Below are 18,046 nucleotides of genomic sequence, written 5' to 3' on the forward strand. Positions count from 1 at the left end.
AAAATTAAAGTGGGTACAAACTAAAAATATAAATATATGATACAAAGTTTAGGCATAAAACATAAATATACCATATGTAATTTTTCTATCATTGATTAAATATTCAATATCACATAACGGTATACATATGGGTACAAACACATATAAAACTTTTAAAAATATGGGCACAAAAAGAAACTAATATATGGGTACAAATTAAAAATAATAAAAAAAATTGGTACAAATTAAAAATAGGTACAAACTAAAAATAAAAATATATGATTAAAAAATTAGCCATAAATATAAATATACTAATTGTAACATTTTTAACACTAAAGGAATATTTTATTATTCAAATAATTAATGATGTTATGAATATCCAAGAACCTTAATAAAAAATTGAAAATGAATAGGATTTTAATCAATGTAGTAGCAAAAAGAAGGATGTGAACCTAATTTTGACAAATCCATTTAGTAAGTAACAATAAAATTTGTAAATTTCTATTATTGTGTATCATTTTTATTCATTTATGTTCTATTCTACCTCTTATTTGAGTGCATAATTTTTTTTTTTTAATTCTCCCTATTGAGTCTAATAATTCTTTCAATAGTATAGATGACTAGGTTATCATGGTATTGTTTCAAAAGAAGCCTTTTTGGGAAGGGATCCGATTAGTTGTTGAGCCCATACCGTATCGAACTTTAACAATTCAAACCGTTTATTTTTTAAGTTGCACCTCATATATTATCTTTAAATATTAGTCAAATCGAAAATATTTGAGGCGTTTAATTGAGCTCAAAGAAATTTACGAACATTTTGTTATCAAAGAAACATTGAAATTTCATCGTGATAATTAAATAAACAAACAGTTTTGGATAAAATTGAAATTCTGCAAAGATGATCTTTATATTGAGACTTACAAAATAGACGGTAATAAAATCATAAGATAATATTACAAGTTATAAAATCGTAATTTTAGGTGCTGGTGGTTACAATTTGGAGTAGTTGGTTGTTTGCTCCCTCACGATTATATGTAGGCCCCTTGCTAGCTAGGTACCTAATATGACCAGAAAATTGGACCAGGATCCTCGCTGGATCCATTCCCTAGGGATCCCACAATTTTGTCCGTTCATCGTATATCGTGCGGTCATAAATGATTTAAAATTTAAATTTTAAAATTCAAATGTAAATAGAACCTAACGAAAACCGACTGCACGATATACGATGAACGAATAGGATTGCGGGATCTCTAGGATCCCTAGGGAATCGATCCGGCGAGGATACTGGTGCCAGAAAATTAACTCATATGCTAGATGTTTGAAAGAAGGCATTTTCTACATCGGAAGTTTGGTAGAATAAATTACACCTTATATTGAATCGTTTCATTTTTAATAACTGAATACTTGATGAGTTGTTATCAGTGCGATTAGTAGTGGCCACTAGTCCGACTCTAGAATCTTGAAACTAGCTAGTTACTCATCTCAAGAGTTGTGCACCTTCAACCTTCATTAGTGATGATTTTATAGGTCATTTCTGTCTAACTTGAAGTAACCAAAAAAATTTTCCATTCCGGTTCCCTACAGATTAATAAACAATTTCAAACAGAAATCATATTTGGCCTCCCCCTCAATCCTACTCTTTCTCAAGTCAATTACTCCAATTTTGATTACGGATTAGTAAATATGCTATTAACGTATTATATATTGCTAATCTTTAGGAATTAGAACTACGTATAACATTGAATATTTGGGAGATGCTTCTCCTTCGTGTGTTACAGGCAGCATTTAGTCTATAACCCTGGACCAATGAAAAAATACACTATTTTTCGAAGGTGCTAATCACCAACTGGTTTAATACAAAGAAAATGAAATTAGTCTCATGGATCTGAGCCACTGTAGATCCTTGAATTGCAAAGCTTTGCTGACATTCAGAGCATACTTCCTTCTGCAATGCTGCACTGCGCAATCAATCATGGGTAAAACCACATCTGGAAATCGATTGACAATGTCATAATGCAGGCGCACCGTTTATCTATTTTTCTGAAAATCGATTCAATGATGTTTGTATTTCTTCCAGCGTTCGCCCCTTTGTCTCCGGTACCAGCTTTGCAACAAACAAAACGGTTACAGCAGATACGCTTGAAAACAAGAAAAAAGTTCCTGAAACGGAAAAATAATATCAAATGTGTAAGAGGGAGTCTTGCTCAAATCCAGACAGAAATAGGAAGCAAAAATTTTGTGGCATTACCTGCGGAGCTCCAATCCATTAGGAAATTAAAGCGTATGAGACTATCCAAGAACCTAACCAGCTAACCAATGTTATTAGGCTACCGGCTGACCCCTTCATGTTTGTTGGAATTAAATAGAATTCAGTTTTTGTTCAAGTGTTTAAGAAGAAAGAAATCAATAGAAAAGTGTATGTCTAGTCTCATAAGACAAGTGTATGCTTTAGATCTTTGTTTTGAATCAAGGGCTGAGATTGCTCTAGATTAGCTTGTAAGGAAATATCCTATAAGTTGATATTTATTGAAATATCTGTGATTACTTCACAGATAAGAAACTTTTCACATTCCTCCCGATTCTGTGTTCTCTGCTTCATTTTCTTGTCTGCCTCCAGGAACCAGACTAACTCACCAGAATTTATCATGGCCTCAGAGCTTAGGTTCTGATCAAATTCAGGACTGGGAGTTTTGTGTGTGTGTGCTTCGAATCTCTGAAAAGAAAAAGGGGGAAAAACATACCCAGATCGTGAAAATCTCATCTGTTCTTACAAAGCCTCACATGGTTACTTCGAGCAGTGGAGGAGATCTGAGGGCTCCTATTTTCAATGGGATCAACTACGATTTTTGGTCCATCAAGATGAAGACCATATTCAAATCACATGATCTCTGGAATTTGGTGGACAAGGGTTATGAAACTGCAGAAACTGAAGATGATTCTAGCGATGAAGATCAACAGTCTGTGAGGAAGATAGCAATGAAAGTTAATGAAACCAGAGATGCAAAAGCTCTTGGTATCATTCAAGGGGCAGTGTCTGATGAGATCTTTCCTCGAATCTCAAACTTTGAAACCTCCAAGACTGCATGGGATGTTCTTCAACAAGAATTTCGTGGTGATAAAAAGGTTAGGTCTGTCAAACTACAATGTTTAAGAAGAGATTTTGAGTATACTAGGATGAATGATGGTGAAGCTCTATCTGTTTATTTAACAAGATTGACTGATATTGTGAATCAAATGAAAACTCTTGGTGAAGAACTGACAAATCAAAGATTAGTGCAAAAGATACTTATTAGCTTGCCTAAATCTTATGATTCCATCGCATCTATTATAGAAGAAACTAAAGACCTTGACTTCATTGAGGTTCAAGAAGTGATTGGTACATTGAAAGGCTATGAGCAGAGGTTAAATATGCATTCTGAAAACTTAGCTGAAAAGGCTTTTACTAGCCTAAGTGTGACTGAGAGAGATAGCAGTTACAGGGGTCAGGGGAGCAACTCAAATCAAAAGAAATTATGGAAAGGAAAAGGGAAGAAATGGGACAACAACCATACTTCACAATCAAAATCAGAATCTAGCAGTGAGTCTACCAAAACCAAGTGTAAAATCTGTGACAAATTACACTATGGTGTTTGCTGGTTCAAGGGAAAACCCAAATGCACCAAGTGTGACAGATTTGGCCATCTAGCAAAAGATTGTAATCCAAGAAGGAACCAAGTTGTCAACTATGCACATAGAGCAGAAGAAGAGGAAGTAAATGTCTTTTATGCTTGTAGTGTTGCAAAAACTGAAAACAAGAGAGGAATCTGGTATATTGACAGTGGATGCAGTAATCACATGACTGCATATGAATCCCTGCTGATCAATATTGACAGAAGCTTCAATTGCAGAGTTAAAATGGGGAATGGACAACTAGTGGAAGCTACTGGAAAAGGAACTCTTGTTCTAGAGACAAAGGGTGGAAGAAGATTCATCAAGGATGTAATACTTGTACCAGGTCTTGATGAGAATCTCCTTAGTGTGGGACAGATGATTGCTCATGGTTACTTCTTACTTTTTGGAGACAATATGGTGGAGATCTTTGATGACAGAAGCCTCCAAAACTTGGTAACACAAGTTGGCATGACAGAAAACAAAAGCTTTCCACTTATGCTAGATTACAATGATTCAATTGCTCTAAAAGCAAGTGTTGCAGAAAACTCTTGGTTATGGCATAAGAGGTTCGGACATCTCAACTTTCACAGTTTAAAGAGATTGGAGAAACTACAAATGGTGACTGGTCTTCCTGAGTTACAAGAGACTAAAGAACCGTGTGAAGGTTGCATATTGGGGAAGCATCACAGGGACTCTTTTGAAACTGGAAGTGCATGGAGAGCAAGTCAACCTCTAGAACTCATACACACAGATGTGTGTGGTCCAATGAAGACACCTACACTCAGTGGGAACAGATATTTTTTGCTATTCATTAATGACTGCACCAGGATGGTTTGGGTATATCTTATGAGAAACAAGAATGAAGTCTTTTCAATCTTCAAGAAATTCAAAATGATGGTTGAACTTCAGAGTGGTCTCAAGATCAAAAGGCTAAGAAGCGACAGAGGTGGTGAATTCACTTCACTTGAGTTCCAAGAATTCTGTGAAGGAGCAGGATTACAGAAGCAATTGACAGTGGCCTACACACCACAGCAGAATGGTGTGGCTGAGAGGAAGAACAGGACCGTGGTTGAAATGACCAAGTCAATGCTCCATGATAAGAAAATGCCACTTTCTTTTTGGGGTGAAGCTGTCAATACATCTGTGTATCTCCTAAACAGGTGTCCAACTAAAGCACTTGAGAAGAAAACACCGTTTGAGGCATTTAGTGGCAGAAAACCAAGTGTGAAGCACTTGAAGGTGTTCGGATCAATCTGCTATGCACATATACCATCTCAACTACGACACAAGCTTGAGATCAATAGTGTCAAGTGTGTCCTTGTAGGTTATGGAAGCTGTGAAAAGGGCTATAGGCTCTACAATATTGAGTCACGTAAAGTGATTCTCTCAAAGGATGTGGTGTTCAAGGAGAATGAAGCATGGAATTGGGAAACCAATAACATAGACACTATCTCATTTCCACTAGCAATGGAAGAAGCACAAGCTGAAGTGCAAAATGTGAATGAACCTGTTATACAAGATGAGAGTCAAACTGACTTTTCAACTCCAACACAAGGATCTCAGTCCTCTACTTCAAATGCAGAAGGACAAGAATGACAGGATTCCTCCCCTGAAACAACTCCAGTGAGAATGAGGAGTTTAAATGAGATCTATGCAGTGTGTAACTATTGTGTTGTTGAACCAGAGAGTTTTGAAGAAGCTGAGAAGGATCAATCATGGCAGAAAGCAATGAGTGAAGAAATTGCCATGATTGAGAAAAACTCTACTTGGAAATTGGTAAATAGACCGAGTGATAAACCTGTGATAGGTGTGAAATGGATTTACAAGATCAAACTGAATTTGGATGGATCAATACAGAAGAACAAAGCAAGATTAGTTGCCAAGGGCTACTCACAACAACCTGGGGTAGATTTCAATGAAACCTTTGCCCCAGTGGCAAGGTTAGACACCATTAGAACCTTGATTGCTCTTGCTGCCCAAAAGGGATGGAAACTTCACCAGTTAGATGTCAAATCAGCTTTTCTAAATGGCATTTTGGAGGAAGAAGTGTATGTGGATCAACCACAAGGATTTGAAGTGCCGAATAAAGAGGAGAAGGTCTACAAGTTAAACAAAGCACTGTATGGACTCAAACAAGCCCCCAGGGCTTGGTACAGTGAGATAGACTCCTATTTCAGCAAGAGTGGATTTAACAAAAGTCCTAGTGAAGCTACATTATATACAAAAACTGGTGAGAACTCTGAGATGCTTATTGTGTCTATATATGTTGATGATGTGGTCTTTACTGGTAATTGTGAAGAAATGATTGAAGAATTCAGAAGGGAAATGATGAGACAATATGAGATGTCGGATCTTGGCTTGTTGCATCACTTCTTAGGAATTGGAGTAATACAAGAAGCTACTGGGATTTTCATACATCAACAGAAGTATGCACAATCACTGCTTGAAAGATTCAATCTGAAAGGATGCAAATCTGTGGCAACACCATTGATCACGAATGAGAAACTTTGTAAAATGGATGGTTCTGAATCTGCTGATGAATGCTTATACCGAAGGATGGTTGGAAGTCTGCTTTATTTGACTGCTACAAGACCTGACATTATGTATGCAGCCAGTCTCTTATCAAGGTTTATGCATAATCCCACGAGAATTCACATGGGAACTGCTAAGAGAGTACTAAGGTATATCTCAGGGACCTTGGACTATGGAATCAAATATGAAAAGGGAGAAAAAGCAATTCTGGTAGGCTTCTGTGACAGCGATTGGGGTGGCAGTGAAGATGACATGAGAAGTACCTTAGGATATGCATTTACATTCGGTTCTGGGATATTTTCTTGGGCTTCTGTCAAGCAACAAAGTGTTGCATTGTCTACGGCTGAAGCAGAGTATGTGAGTGCTGCAATGGCTACCTCCCAAGCTATATGGTTGAGGTTTGTGTTAAAAGATTTTGGTGAAATGCAAGTGGATGCTTCACCACTTATGTGTGACAACACATCAGCAATAGCTATGACCAAGAATCCTATTTTTCATCAGAAAACCAAGCATATCAAAAGGAAGTTTCACTTTATAAGGGAAGCCTTGCAGGAGAATACCATTGAACTGATCTACTGCAAATCACAGGATCAAATGGCCGACATCTTCACCAAAGCTCTACCGAGGGAAAGGTTTGTCTATCTCAGAGGAATGCTTGGGATCAAAACCAGAATTCATTTAAAGGGGAGTGTTGGAATTAAATAGAATTCAGTTTTTGTTCAAGTGTTTAAGAAGAAAGAAATCAATAGAAAATTGTATGTCTAGTCTCATAAGACAAGTGTATGCTTTAGATCTTTGTTTTGAATCAAGGGCTGAGATTGCTCTAGATTAGCTTGTAAGGAAATATCCTATAAGTTGATATTTATTGAAATATCTGTGATTACTTCACAGATAAGAAACTTTTCACATTCCTCCCGATTCTGTGTTCTCTGCTTCATTTTCTTGTCTGCCTCCAGGAACCAGACTAACTCACCAGAATTTATCAATGTTTATGGGAAATATCTGAAATCGAAATTAGGCTAAATTAGTTAGAAATGCGGTATATCAAAATGTATGAGACTGAACTGAATTTCGAACATTTCTATCAATATTGTTGAGGTCATGCTTGTTGAGTATAGCCTACCTCTGACATTATAACCCAAGGAATGCCTCCCATGCCCAACGAGAACGATCCAGTAAATACCTGATTGTAGATTTCAAATAGGTTGACCCATACTGTGAGTCTGTTGCCTATTGGCATATATCAGAAAGAAAAACAAGTTCTGAGATTCAAGTTAAGTCGGATTTACCAAAACGCCGACAAGTGCCAAAATGGGAGTAATCTGCTTCCACTGTTGAAGGTTCTACACAGGGTACACTTCATTCTTTCAAGGCAATTTACAAAGGACAATACGAAACTGAAAGAGGATTAGATTTTGTTCAAGAGTAAACCTGCAACGAGAATGACAACCCGACAAGGAGGCAACCTAAGCATGTTCCTGCTGAAGATACCTATAAGAAATACGAATTATGAGACTTCAGCATTGGATTTTCATTTGATCCCAAAATTACACCAGAATTCTCGATCTTTTCGGTTCATACCAGAAGAAGAGGACGCCGTCCAGCTTTGTCCATCAAAATTACACCCAATGCTGTCATTGGAACCTGCGGAAGACAAATTAGATTTATGAGTCTGAAGAAACAACCAGGAAACCAAAATTGGAATTGATCTAAGATAGTGAAGCACCTGAACTGCAACCATAGCTATAGTCCCAACGCTATCTGAAAATCCTGTCATAAGCCATAGATTTACTTCGTTTATCATCTGTTTTCTTTTGGAAATTATTAGATACACAAATGAAGCTCGCAAAGAAGGCTTTTTGACATACCAGCTGAAATGAATATAGTACTTGCATAGAAGGCAATGCCATTGACCCCTCCGAATTGTTGTAGTATCATAAGCCCAACTCCTACCTAGGGAATTTACAAATTATGAAAGATAACAAAAAGAAAGGAAGCGTGTCATAGCAGGGATTAGCTTAGAAGCTCACAACGAGGGAATAAGCGTATCTCCTTTGAAATAAGTCAAGAATTCTCGCTTCTGAAAGCCGTTTCAGAGTTTCTGTATAATCCTATCAGAGAAACAAACATATATCAGTCCTTTTTCCATGCTACCATCTTGACAGTAAATATATACAGCAATACTCGAAACATATTTTGTTTCTAGTTAAATCGAAACAAAAGAGATGTAATTCAAAACTTACTCTAATCTCAGCTACTTCTTGAGAAGTACTGGAATTCTCCCTCCTAAGGCGCTGAAGAGCGACTTCACACTCTTTCCATTTACCGATCTTTGCCTGAAAATGGTCTCACAAGCAGAACATGTCAAAGGATCCTCAACTTTTCCATATCGTCTCCAAAGAAAATGATGAATGTGTATAACATTTCTGATGACACAATTAACTAATTGACTCACCAGCCATCTAGGAGACTCTGGAATGAAGAAGAGACCTAAAATCTGTATAACACATGCAATAGTGCCTGAAATTTAGACGAAAGAAACCTCTGTCAAGTACTTCAGTTATGTTTCTCCCAGATGTCATTTTTGTTTGTCTGGAGGAATTTCTGATGTGGACGTTTCCTGGCCGACAAGCACACAGCTCCCCAAGAGGTAGGCGTCGGTTGATATTGTCTGTCGGGCTTCTGCTTATTGGCGGGCTGTAAGAAAAAGACAGAGTTAATTCTGAAAGGTGTCTTTGTGAGGCCTTAGGTGTAGGCCTTGAGGTTCACAATCAAAATTAATTTTAGATGTTCAGGCGTGCCACTGCCATCTTTAGCATGACAGATGTAAAACAGATGTTTAGTTTAATTGTATATGCCTGAGAGACCAAGTTATCTATGAAATGTGCCTTTGTAAGGCCTTAGGTGTAGGCCTTGAGGCTTGCAATCAAAACTTAACCAAGTACTCGAACATATAATGGTTGTTTCATTGTTGCAGAAGTTTTACAACTGTTATACTTTAATCACCCGAGCCCGAAGAGCAGAACGAACCCAGATAGATGCCTTTGTAGGGCCTTAAGTATAGGCCTTGAGGCTTCCCATCAGAATTAATTCTATACTCAAGCGTTTTGTAGCAATCATAATATAACAGAAGTAAAACTAAGAAATAGGCTGATTACTTGCGCCCCAAGTAACTTCAGACTACTTGTTATCAAGGATTGTCGTGGATGGGTTACGTCCACATAAAGTTCTTTTTTATGCCTTGAGACCAATGACTTTTGATTGATAAATCTTGTATGCCCGAAAGGTTAGAACTTAGATCTGGTCAAGCTATGAGCGCGGATTCCAACTTTATCATTTGCATGGTTGGGCACCATTAAACCGACCAGATCCAAGAACCAAGAAACCTTTTAATCATAAACTTACTAGAAATAACTTGGATACAGATGGGAGTATACATTATATTACTAGATTTATGAATGAAAAGACAGAATAAAAAGGGTCGGGCAAGGTTTCACCTTGTCGGGCAAGGCTGATCGTCTTGCAACTTCCTCTCTTTGTGATTTACAAAGGGTTTGAATGCTAGAAAGGGAGATTGGGAGATGAGTTTACAGGAGGGAATTGATACTACAACAAAATTCAGACAAGGTAACAGAGCTTTTACAAAGGTTTTTGGTGAAGGTTGATCCTGAAAAGGATGAAGGCTTGGTGCTGACTATAGCTTCGTATGCAAATCTGGCTTGAGCAGAGTTTGTGTATTTGTTTGTTTGATTGAGTGTCATTATCTTTGATTTCTCTTTCCCTTTTTATAGATGATTTGGCTTGGCTGCCTGCATCATCGATCTTGCCCGAATGCGGCTGAAGGGTAGTGACTCATCAGTTTTTTACTTGTACTGCGATTGTAAAGTACTTTTGGGCTGATTAGCTGGCTAGTCTACACCACTTGACTTCTAGGTAGGTGAGCAAGTGGCTCAAGTGATCTGCACTTAGTCGGGAAAAGGGCTTCTTCCTCCTTCTGGGCTTCAGCTGAACCTTGGGCTTCCTTCCTTTTATACCTTCTTATGGGCTAACTTCCTTTTGAGCCCAAAGTTCCAGTTTTAACCCAAACAATTTTCAATTCTACTGCAAGGTACAGTTTGTGGGAATCCTATATTACAACATAGAGGAAGAGAAAGCTACCGAGGAGAGCCAAAGCTCGCCAGTTCAAAAAAGCCCCGATAAGATATGTCAGCGACACGCCACAGCATATCATCAACTGTAAAATCAGTGGTGACTGGTGAGCAGGTGAACAAACAATCAGCTGGTTTCCAAATTTTTTAACTTTACCTGATGAACAGTTGTAAATCCTCCCCGCAGATTCTTCGGTGTTATTTCTGCTATGTATATAGGCACCTGTTTGTTATCAAATCATAAACAATTTTACGCAGAACTTCGACAAAAATCTTACATGAGTTCTGTATGCAATTGCAATCCTCACAAAAATTACCACATGAGAAAGAAGCCCCATTCCACATCCAACCAACAGTCTTCCAAGTTCCGCCCACCAAGCAACCTTTCGAGAAGAACATAACTTAAAAACATGAGCTAAACAAAAAGTTCCACTCTTTTGAATATAAAGAACAAGTAAAGAGAGATGGCCGAAAGGATGCAAAACCTTAGAGAAAGCTATTGCTAGCCATCCCAAAATGCAGAATATCTCGGAAAATGTCATTGCCTGCTTCATCAAAATAAACCCGAATCAAGCAAAATTGAAGAGATTCGAACTTGGTCCGGAGTTAAAATGTTACAAGATTACTTGAAATGAGAAAAGTTGAATGGAAGGAAGAAACTTACACCTCTTCTGCCTATATAATCTGCTATTCTTCCACTCACTACTGCTCCTATCATTGCTCCGATTGTCAATATTGAACCAAAAAACGAGTACTGCAAAATGGACAGCGACCATAAGACACATACATTCACAGACACACACACATGCTCCATCCATATTAATGGAAAAATTATGCAAACCTGAGCTACAGTGAGGCCCAGATCATTCATGACCCCAGACCGAGCTGGTGAGGAATATCCCACCTGCAAATCAATCACACGCCATTCGAAATCGATTCGAAAACCAATCAAACGGCTAGTACTATTCCATAGAGACACCAAAATATTTATCTTCCAACACAACAATTGATTACCAAAATATTTAGAAAAACAAAATGCGTACACAACAGAAAATATTTAGTTTCCTCAAACCCAAAAGTTTCTAATCAAGTTTAAACATTTAAGAACATGAAATTTATCCACGTAACAGTATTCCAAAATAATAACTATTATGCATTCTAACTTTTTCACGTGTCTAATTGACTTGAGATATTGTCGCTATAACATCTATGCCTAATTGATAGTATTCCAAAATAATCATGTGCTATCATGTGTCAAAATACTCATACTATACTTACCGCAGACCCAAAAACATAGGAGCCAGAGACAGCAACCAGAGTGCTGACCACAACCATAATCGTGGCTGATGAGCTACTTTCACCTCCTTCTTCATAACTAGCACCACCGTTGTTATTGCTGCCACCGCTGCCGCTGCCACCACTATGGAGCTTGGATGTAGTATTTTTGACGAGCAAAGGATTTGAGAGTTCTTCTATGTTTTCTCTGCTCATTTTTTAGTACTCCTTCGAAGACAAAGGAATCATATGAAACTCAGAACAATTGCGTTGAAGTATATCTAAAACAAACAAGGGAAAGAGTGAGAGACATGTGGATGTGTTTGTCGTATTGTTAAAGCTGCTTTCCATGTAACGGTGTCAAAGTTGTCGTTTTCTAGTTTATCAACACTTATTGATCAAACATCGTTAGCGAGACACTGACCAAGTTGGAGACCATCCATCCTCTCTGTGTAATAATTCGTGGGAATTGTTTGGGTGTCATGGCTTATGACATGTATTTTGAGTCCGGTTCTCCTAGATCTCAAGGTCCGAGGAAATTTTGGTCATTTACTGTTTGATACAATTCAATGATAAGGAAAAAAATACAAGAAAAATTATAGGTCCACTTACTATCAGTTATCCAATTTTTTTTTAAAGACCACTTACCGTTAAATTATCGATGATGGTGACCACTATTCCTTTGTACATATGTCTAGGAAAACAAGTGAAAAGGTCATTCTCTTTTTTCTTTTCTAAAGAATTAAAAAAAGAAAATATAATAGTAATAGTATCACATGATGTTATTAAAGCACTTCTTAAAATATAGGTAAACGATAGATTTAATACCTCATAGATGTAAGATATAATATTATTAAATAGATTCACATACTATAACATGAATAAATTGGTAATACTACGTAACGGTGTAAAATTTACACTAGACCTTCTCCTTAAGATCGTTTTATAAGAATATTCTCTTCTGATTGAAAAAGGACAATTGGCTTCAAATGATCATAAACAAATCTCATTTACTGAACTAATCAAAAGATTAATGAAATGTGCAATAGGGTTCAAAAGACAGCCTCTACTCTGTGCTAGCATGGCTTCTTAGTTCATCTGATTTCACAATGTACAATAGATGCTTGTAGTTCTTCAAGCGTTCTCCCCTTAGTCTCCCTCACAAGTTTTGCAATGGACACAGCAGTTCAACTGCAAATGGCCGAGAAGATGAAAAACGTTCCTGAAAATTGTGTGATCGATCGTGAGCATGCATGAGAAGAAATGAAGAAAAGAGATGCAAAGAAAAGTCGGGGAGTTGGTTGCGGAGATACCTGCTGAGCTCCGATCCATTCCATCATAAACTTGACGGTAATCCTGCCATGCCCGTTGTGTATGATACATAAAAATCCTGACTACAGTTAATATTAATCTTTTTCAATTCATTTGATCTGATAGCCAAAAAATTGAGAAGGGTATGTTAGAAGTAAAAATGGACATGTGAATAGCACTACCTAAACAATAAATGAAGTGAGAAGGTTGTACTTGTATTCATACGCAGAGAATAGAATATCAGTTGGAAAGCTAGCAGCTGGGCTTTCAACTAAACAAACAAAGTTAGCAATTATGTGATAAATTGGTAGAGAAAGGTCGTTGACAAAATTTGGAAAAGCAAATTACGCTACTAGATCCCTAAAAAGCACAGGTGAGTTAGCAAAGAGGTGAAATAGTGTGCAGTTGTACAGTCGAATTGTTGGCACAATTGACATGGTCACAAATTTGGTGAGGACTGCTTTTCGTTCAAGGTAGCTGTACGATTGGTTAAGTTGGCACAATGTACATCGTATTCACGTGCTGGCACTAAATTTAAATGACACATGTGAGATAGTGTGAAGGTGGTTAAGCTTACACAATCACCGGCGGAGGCACCAAGTAACAGAATAGGATTCTCTCCCTTCTTATTTTCTCTCATTCTCTTCCCTTTCTTTCTCTCACACTTTCTATTTTGTCATTTTCTCTTTAAAAACAAAATTAATATAAGATGTTGAGTGAGTTAATAGTGACTGTTCAAATAGGATGAGAGAGAAAAAAAAAAGAGATGCGAGAATCCTACTCCACAAGGGACTATGGTGGCCCTGGGCCTATCCTAACCTTAAAAAAAGTATAGCTATATATGTGTGTATATCTTGCTCTAAATCCCTCATATTGTTCAACACTTCAAATAAATTCAACATCCCTTGTTATGGTCTTTTAACTGTTACAACCACCCCCAATTATATGTGTATATATATTATTTTACCCTAAACTGCCACGTGGCAGCCATCTAACTCCCCTCTCTTCTCTCTTTCTGTCCCCCATAACCCTGAGACCTCTCTTCTTCATCTCTGTACTCTCTCTCTCTCTCTCTCCCGTATCTCTCTCTCAACCTCTCGCCTCACTCTCTTCCTCGGGACACTAGGACCCTATCACCACCAAGGGAGGCCCATAGCGAACCCAGGACTCCTCCCTGTGAGTTCGACGGCATGAGAGCAAAACGCTCCGACGAACCTTTCCCTTTTTCCGTTAGGTAAGTCACGGATCTCTCCCTTTCTCCATTAGTGTGATGTGTGGTGGTGTTTTTTGAGTTAAACCCTTACCTTTTTAAGTAGGTTTTGCCTTGGAATCGAGTTGGGTTAAGCACACCCATTTTTCCGGTGAACTCGTGAGCTTCGAAGTGATTTCCGGTCACCTCCGACCGTGTTAGGGTTATTTGAAGGTAGCAATCTCTTCCTCTCCTCTTGTTCTTCATGTTCGTACTTAGATCGGAGTCTAGAACCTCTGTTTTTAGGTGACCGGAGCTGTAGCAGCTCCAGCCTTCTTCTTCCTCGACAAACCAGGCCTCTCAGGCCGTTTAGAAAGCCCCACGGGCCTTAAGCCCATTGTACCTTAGCCCAAAACCCCAGCCCGTATGATTTTTATTTTTAGTTATTTGTTTTAAAAACCCAAAGGGCCTTGGGCCGGTTTTTGTTAAAAGGCTCAAGCCTAGCCTTTTATTTTATGAGGCCTTAGGGCCTGCCTTTTTGTATGTGTGTGTGTTGTGAGGGTTGTGCCCTGCTTGTGCAGCCCGTGTGTGTGTGTGTGTGTGTGTGTGTTTAGTGTGTGTGTGTGTGCGCGTGTGTATATGCATGCCGTGCATGTGTGTGCGCCAGTGGGGTGTGTGTGTGTTTGGGCTTAAGCCCAAACCACCAATTTTCACCCTAATACCCTTATAACCCAAAACCATAGAATTCTAAAATCTATTAGGGCCTAACCCATCCAACCTAATTCCCTTATTTTATTTAGTTCAAACTCAAATCTTTTAGAAAATCCTTTTATTTATTTATTACATTTTTGTGCTTAGGTAAAGTTGCTAGTGGAAAAATTCTTAATCCTTATCCACGCAACTCTTCTGCCAAGGAATATTTGTGAGTGGACCCCTTCTAAAATTTCATGATTTTATAATTTAATTGCATAAATGATTAGCATGCCTACGAATTTATGATTCGATTTATTTTAAGCCTATTTACTGAATTTATTGAATTCGTATCGGGTTTTTGGTGAGGAAATAAATGTTAGCCTATTTTGAGCTATATTTTAATATATCGTATTTTCTATAAAAACCATGATTTGGTAGACTATCTGATGGATGACAATAGGATGCTAGAACATGTTTTAGAAACCCCTCTTTATAGTATAGATGATGGATGACTTTATACTATGAAGTGGTTATTTATGAGAGGCGTAACTATTTGTGCGTACCTAGTAGACACTATGCCGCCTGGGGCGAGGATCTGGTGTTGGCATTTAGGACGGGAGAAATAATCCCTAGCTACGGGCTGAGGGACATGGAGCAGGCATTGGGCTGGGAGTTGGTAATCTCTAGCTACGGGCGCAGAAACTACGGAGCAGGTATTGGGCCGAGAGTTATATTTAATCAGTGATCTTTCTAGCAGCACACCGCGTTTACGAGACGATCTACGATGCGTTTATTGTTTTGATTTCCGCGATGTTTTTCCACGATATGAATTTGGAGATATTTTTGGCATGCTAGGATTTTTATTAAATCCATCACTTATTATGCTAGTAGTTTTCATTATATATAAACTGTGGGGGTTAGTACTTTGATAACTGTTTTATTATTATTGTATATATGAACTTGGTCCACTCACCTTTGTTTTGCGCCCCCATTTAGGTCATAGAAACGAGGACTACGAGACGGCATACGAGGCATTCCCCTACCAGTAGCAATCTATCACTCACTTGTGTGATATCTTGTAATGATCTTTCCTTTTTGTAAATCTTGTTTTAGATTGCGTTCTGTACACTCTAGACACTTCCTTAAACCTTGTTAATTACTTTTAAATTCTGATGTTAATCATGAATATTTTCTTTTAATCATTACTCTTGTAATCAATTAATGGCTTTTGTCACCCTCGGGTGTCGGCCAGCACGTGTCTATCCTGGTATTCGAGGAATATCAGGGTTGGGGCGTGTCATTAACTATCACAATTCAAACCTTTCAAATTAAACCCATTATTCACTTTTATTTTTAAAACTAAAAAATCTTGCAACACACTCTAATTTGATCTCTTTCACTGTACAATCCAGAGATTTGAGAGCTATTTCCTACTCATTCTCGAACCTTCATATTTTTTTGTCATTCCAAATTTCAAACCCATTCAACTTATCGAACAAAAAATTACAAATCCATTGAGTAAGTAACAATAAAATTTGTAAATTTCTATTATTGTGTGTCATTTTTATTCATTTATGTTCTATTCTACCTCTTATTTGAGTGCTAGGGTTTATAAATTTTTTATTAGTTCTCCCTATTGAGTCTAATAATTCTTTCAATAGTATAGATGACTAGGTTATCATGGTATTGTTTTAAAGGAAGCCTTTTAGGGAAGGGATCTGATTAGTTGTTGGGCCCACTCCGCATCGTAGTTTAACAATCCAAACCGTTTATTTTTCAAGTTGCACCTCATAAATCATCTTTAAATATTAATCAAATCGAAAATATTTGAGTCATTTAATTGAGCTCAAAGAAATTTACGAATATTTTGTTCCCTAAGAAACATTGAAATTTCATCGTGATAATTAAATAGGCAAATAGTTTTGGATTGAATTGAATTTTTGCAATCTTTGTATCAAGACTTACAAAATAGATGGTTCGGATCGTTGAAGTTCGATGTAAAGTGGATCCCACAACTAATCCTTTTTTTTTTTTTTCAAAATGTGGGGATCCCTTCCTTTAAAGGGAATGTTGTTTCAAAATATGAAAACTCGTCGAGGATAAATATGATTATTTTAGATGCATATTATGATATTTTGGTTAGTAATTTTATGAATACTACCCTTTTTTCTTTTACTTTGTGAGATGTTCTCTTCACAAGAAATCTTGGCTCTCACATTGAATACAATATTGGTGTAGCGTTGGTTCGATTACCCGTTTATTATTAATCTCTCATATTACAAAAGCTTTATCTAAAACTGTTAGTGGAGAATTAAAGTGAAAAAACGCAGAAATTATGAAAGAAAAAATGCATCTTCTTTGATGTATTTTTGTAGTGTTGTACGTGAGGATCAAGAATGTCCTCAGACTGAGGAGTGAGGAGGGGCACCAACGGAAAATCAATCACCGAAGAACTGCAATCCAAGATTTCTTTCTGTTAGCGGGGTCGGAAAGGTTCGACCTTTGAGTCGGTGAAGCTTCTGGCCGTCGCACGAGGAAGAAGAAGACGGCACTCAGCCGTGAATGGAGGAGCTGAAGAAGCAGAAGATATGAACAAGTAAGACAGTCAGAAAACGAGGCATGTGCGCGGTGTGCCACGACCCCACCAACCAAAAGTTTAATTAACCAAATTTTAAAAAGTTTGACAAAGTAATTCTCATTTTATTATTTTGAAATATAGTAGTTTTTAAAATTTTATGATTTTTTTTTATATATTTTAGTCGCATATTTAAAGTTACCTATTTTTTGTTTGTTTTAGATTCATACTTTCTTAAGTTTCGTTAGGTTGACTATTAATAACTCTGTTAAAGCGTGACGTCGATGATTATGTATCAGTCAATTATGACATTTTAAAATATAAAATTTAAAATAAATAAATAAATAAATTGTGTCCCACCACTTCGAGAATAATGAGTGAGGCTTGTTAGAATATAGCAACCCAACTACACAATAGATCTAACAGTATTTGAGATGGATACTCAGAAAGATTTAGAAGATGAATTCGAAAGAATAACACATACACAGAGCATAGCTATTGAACTTCTATCATTGTATTTCTTACTGAGCATATGAGCATGAAAAGACACTTAACCGACGTTGGAGAGAGAGAGAGAGAGACATAACCTCAATTTAATCTCAACCAACCATAACAACCTATCTTAAGATCAAGACACTTGTCAAATGATAAGCCCTATGAGACTTAATCAACACATTACATTTTTACACAATA

General features: G+C 37.3%; 1 pseudogene; it reads right to left on the bottom strand.

The window, feature by feature from the left end:
• Positions 1 to 1,663: 1,663 nt before the first annotated feature.
• LOC103430485 (sugar transporter ERD6-like 5) lies at positions 1,664 to 11,857 on the bottom strand (annotated as a pseudogene).
• Positions 11,858 to 18,046: the final 6,189 nt, after the last annotated feature.

Source organism: Malus domestica, chromosome 12, assembly GCF_042453785.1.
Source record: "Malus domestica chromosome 12, GDT2T_hap1".
Lineage (NCBI taxonomy): Eukaryota > Viridiplantae > Streptophyta > Magnoliopsida > Rosales > Rosaceae > Malus > Malus domestica.